The sequence below is a fragment of the Notamacropus eugenii genome, chromosome 4 (assembly GCF_028372415.1).
Source record: "Notamacropus eugenii isolate mMacEug1 chromosome 4, mMacEug1.pri_v2, whole genome shotgun sequence".
In the NCBI taxonomy this organism is placed as follows: domain Eukaryota; kingdom Metazoa; phylum Chordata; class Mammalia; order Diprotodontia; family Macropodidae; genus Notamacropus; species Notamacropus eugenii.
The window spans coordinates 280,323,107-280,328,495 of record NC_092875.1 but is presented as its reverse complement, the minus strand read 5'-3'; positions in this window follow the sequence as shown (position 1 = coordinate 280,328,495).

Below are 5,389 nucleotides of genomic sequence, written 5' to 3'. Positions count from 1 at the left end.
AATCCCTTGGAAAACAGGCTATTTTCAATTACCTGAGGTGGTTTGTTTTACCTTTTCCTTTGTATTTTTTAATTCACATGTTTCATTTTTATGCGAGAGAGCAAATGACCTCACTTCTAACAGTAAACTTTTGTGATTCACTATTTACTAAAAGAAAAGAAAGGTGGTATGCTTTCACTTTACCAAGTTACCTGATACGTTCATCTTGAAACCATTAGTAGGGGCTCACTTGCAGTTCCCAGATGCCATAATAACACATGTGGAGAGAGGTGAGCAAAGAGTTAGAAAACACTAGATCTGGAAGGGACATTAGAGATGACCTAGTCCAACCCTACCATTTTACAGATGAGGAAACTGAGATGGATTCAAAAACAGGAAATTTTTTTCCTTAAAGTCATACAATTCAATTCAACAACTATTTATTAAATGCCTAATATGTACAAGGCACTTTGCTAGACGTTGAGAATACAGAGATAAAAAGCAAAATAGCCCTGCCCTCTGGGAGCTTTGTTCTATTGGGGGAAGGGAGGGGTAGGATATGACATGAACATGAGTAAGTAAATACAAAGTACAAAGTAATATGAACAAATTTTAAGAAGGAAAGGCTAGTAATACCAGGGGAAGGGGAGGGGGGATCAGAAAAGCCCTTCTGGGTTGTCCTTTGAAGGAAACTAAGGATTCCACACGTCAGAAGTGAGGAAGGAATGCATTCCAGATGCGAGGAAGCACTTTTACAATGAGTCAGAGGTGGGAGAAGAAATGTTGTGCACAAGGACCAGCTAGCAGGTTTGACCAGAATAGAGGGTATCTAAAGGGAAATAACATGAGGTAAGACTGAAAAGAGAGGTGGAAACAGATTATGAAGTATTTTAAAGGCCAGACAAAGGAGTTTGGTTTTTATCCTACAAGGAACAGGGAGTCATTAAAGATTTTTGAGTAGGTTGGTGACCTGGGCTGATCTATATTTTTAGGAATGTCAGTTTGACAGCTGTGTGGGTAGTGATCAGGAGAGGGAAGAGACTGGATGGAGGGAGAATATATGATCAGACTAGGTCACCAACCTACTGATGAGGAGGATATTGCAATAAGTCAACTGAGAGGTAATAAGGATCTGAACTAGAGTAGAGTCTGTGTGAGTGAAAAGAGGGGAATAGATGAAAGAAATGTTATGGGAGGGAGGTAAAATGAACCAAAACCAGTAACTAATTGAATATAAGAGATAAGGGAGAAGGAAGAGTCAAGAATGCCTCCACGGTAGCAAACCTGAGTAGCTAAAAGGATGATGGTATCATATACAAAAATGGGGAATTTTGGAAGAGGGATACATTTGGGGAAAATGAGTCCCATTTTGAACATGCTGAGTTTGAAATGCCTAGGGAACATACAGGTATCTCTGTCCAGCAGGAAGTTATTAAGCAAACTCAGAGTCAAAGTGAGATATTGCAGCTGAATAGATAAATTTGCATGTTATCTGTACAGGGATGACAATTAAACCTGTGGAAACTAATGTCATTGCCAAGAGAGAAAGTGCAGAGACAGGCCCAGGACAGAGACAAAGAGAATCTTACAATGGGTGCGAAGAGGATGACAAAGGACAAAAGGTGGTGACGAAGGTGGGGTCATACAGAGAGAAGGAGAGAATAGTGCCTCAGAAGCCAAGAAAGGTGAGAGCATTTAGGAGGAGGGTGTGGTCGATGGTGTACAAAGGTGACTGAGAGATGAAGAGAGGTATGTCTGAGAAAAGGGCCATTGATTTACCAACCAACCTTAGAAAGAGCAGTTTCAGTCAAGAAGCGAGGAAAAGTGGGCGAAAGGAGGACATAAGTGCGAACATAGTTTTCTAGGAGTTTGATGCAGAATGTTGGGGGGGGGGGGCTCAAAAGCAGAAAGGAATTGCAGAAAGAGGGCTGAACACAGAGCATGAGAACCTGAATTCAAATACTGATCATTCATCTTTTTGAGTGGGGGAAGGGCTGTTCTGCATTGGTAGAAGGTCTTCCCTGGGCATTACCTGTATCACTGAAATCACAGGTTCAGTTCTGATTCCATTCTGCATGTCTGGTACTGTCTGAGTTGGATAGATGGAGAGACAGACAGACAGAAAGACAGATAAGCATTTACTACGTACCCGACACCAGATGAAGCACTGGAGATACAAATAAAAGCAAGGCAATCTGTGCCTTCAACACATAAAAGGAATTGGCAGGGTACATGGCTGGAAATGTCTAGAAAATGCTGTGGAGCCTGAAAAGAGCAAAATAAGACAAAAGCTGCTTATCCCAAGTCCAGGATGGTTCCACTCACAGGCAACGATACATTCTATTTCTGGATCAAATGCCCAGCACAACTCCAGAGCTGAAGCAAAAGCCCCTACCACCCAAAGTGAATCACTGAGCTACTTCCCCACCCCCATTATCCCTTCCTTTGGCTTGTGTTGGGAGAACAGAAGGATGATTTGAGTGAGAGTATAAGCTATGTGGGTCCCTTCCCCATGTAGGAAAAGGCAAAAGGAGTATAGATGGTCTAGAGTCAGTAAAGGGTGAGGAACCTGCAGCCTGGAGGCCGCATGTGCTCCAGGTCCTCAAGTGTGGCCCTTTGAATCCACACTTGTTCTGTGGAGTTTGGATTCAGTCAAAGGGCCACGTTTGAGGACCTAGAGGGCCACATGCGGCCTCAAGGCTGCAGGTTCCCCACCTCTGGAGCTTAGACTCCTTACTTGAGGTTGAAAGAAGGCTTTCTGGGATAATAGGAGAAAGTTTGCTGCTTGGTGTATTTTTCCTGCCGTTGACTCTTCATGTGTGTTAAGTAAATTGTCCTTTTTCACTAATATGATATATATCATAAAGTTATTGTATTGGCTGCTCAGAGGGAAGAGATCAGAAATGAGGGAAATGGGAGCTTGGATCAGTAACATGAATAGATAGTGAACTCAGCTTCTAAAAGCTTAGAAATCACTAAGGAACTTATACTACCTGTGCGATCTTGGGCAAGTCCTTTTTACCTCTCTAGGCCTCAATTTCCACATTTGTAAAATAAAGGAGTTGAATTTGATTAGTGGTCTCCAAAGAGGGGACCTTGACCTGACTCCAACCAGAGTCAGAAGGGCATGCCACATTTCACCTTCCATATTATAGTCAATGGCAGATCTGCCTCCAACACAGCACATGATCTCCTTTACTCATTATAGCTCAACACACCTCTATTTATTGTCCAGCACTGGAATCAGAAGTTTTAACCCACTCCACCCCAGGATCCCCTAAACGACCCTCAGATCATATTGTATTGCCATGAGCTCCTCTTAAGCAAGTAGAATCTGTGGGGAACAGTGACCAGAGAGCAAGATCTACATGTTTCTTCCTTCCTTCCTTCCTTTCTTCCTTCCTTCCTTCCTTCCTTCCTTCCTTCCTTCCTTCCTTCCTTCCTTCCTTCCTTCCTTCCTCCCTCCCTCCCTCCCTCCCTTCCTTCCTTCCTTCCTTCCTGTCTTTCTCTTTCTTTTTTCTTCCTTCCTTCCTTTTTTCCTTCCCTCCTTTTCTCCTTCCTTTTTTCCTTCCTTCCTTCCTGTCTTTCTCTTTCTTCTTTCCTTCCTATCTTCCTTTCTTTCTATGGGAAAGAGTGAAGAGATGATTGGCTAGATGAGGGTGGTTTGCAGTATACACTGATTCACAGCACAGGTAATGATCTTCTCCCTAATATTCACCCTTCTTCTGTACTTCTCTGTTTCCATTCAAAGAAACACTATTCTTGCATTCTACCAGGTTCTCAACCTTCTCCTTTATCCTTGATTCTTCACCCAATGGAAACTGCTCTTTCCAAAATTACCAATGATTTCTTAAGTGACAGACCTCATGGACTTTTCTGAATCCTCATCCTTCTTGACCCCTCTGCATTATTTAACATTGTTGACCACTCTCTCCCTCAGTACACTTATTATATTATTAGATTATAAATTCTTTTCAGACAGAGACTACCTTTCTTTTCCATATTTGCATTTCCAGTACTTAGCATAGTGCCTGACATATAGTAGGCACTTAATAAAGGTTTACTTTCTACTATATTTATTCTTTCCTTTCTGAATTGCTGAAAACTATGTGTTAACTTTTTTAAAAATTCTCACATCTATATATTTTAAAAACTCAGAAACAGAATTCTCTGACATTTAAAAATCTCTCAAATAAGAAATTTCAGCGGGTTTTGAATTCATTTTGAACTGGAACTTGATGTGTTGCTGCCTGCAAGCCTGGTTTCTCTGAATGGGGATACACCTCACAAATCTATTTGTAAAAAGTATGCAAGTGTAACAGCTTCCCAATTAACTAATTGTTACAAGAACAATTGATTGACATTGGAGAAGATGAACATTTGCAAATTAAACGCCAGCAAAATCCTTTTTCGTAATTCATAGACAGGATAGGAAACAGTGTCAAGCACAGGCAAAGATGTACTTTTTTTAGATCTTCATATCTTAGGATGGCATCTTTTTCATAGCATCATAGATCTAGGAGGGAAAGGGCTTCCTAGGGCATCTAGCTCAGCTCCCTCATTTTTCACTTGAGGACATCATGGCCCAGGGAGGTTAAAGGGACATGCTCCACATCTCCCCGGTTGTAAACCTCAGAGGCAGAATTTGAAACAAGGTCCTCTGACTCTAGAGATAGTGTTTTTCCCACTGAGTATTGAAATAAACTGAATTTAGTAATCTGTTGTTCGGTCTTTTCCCATCATGTCCAACTCTTTGTGACCCCTTTGAGAGTTTTCTTGGCAGAGGCACTGGAGTGGTTTGCCATTTCCTTCTCCAGCTCATTTTACAGATAAGGAGAATGAGGCAAAGAGAGTTAAATGATTTGCGCATGGTCACAGAGGTGGCAGGTGTCTGAAGTCAGATTTGAATTCAGGTCTTCCTGGCTCCTGGCCCGGTGCGATATCTACTACACCACTTAGCTGCCCCAAAATTTAGTATACAAACTTTCAAATTATTGTATCACAAAGTATCAAACCAACATTTTAAAAAATAATAAAGCGTATTCAATTACAATATTCTCACTAAAATGTAATTATAAACAATGCAAAAAGGGGTTTTGTTCCAATAATAAAATATTATTTTTCAAAATGTTATTTTATATTTACCTCATCCTTAAAATTTTAATTTCTAGGTAAACTTTATGTAATATTCATAGTAATTATTATAATATATATAATTTATAAATGCATATGATGCACAGTATTAACAAGTTATGATTTAATTCATTATTGAAAATAATACAATTAATTAATTAGCTCATTAGTATAATACATAGTGGCCACCTATGTGATATACTACATAGAGTGCTGGGTCTGGAGTAGAAAGACCTATCTTTGTGAGATCAAATTCAGCCTCAGACATTTAATAGCT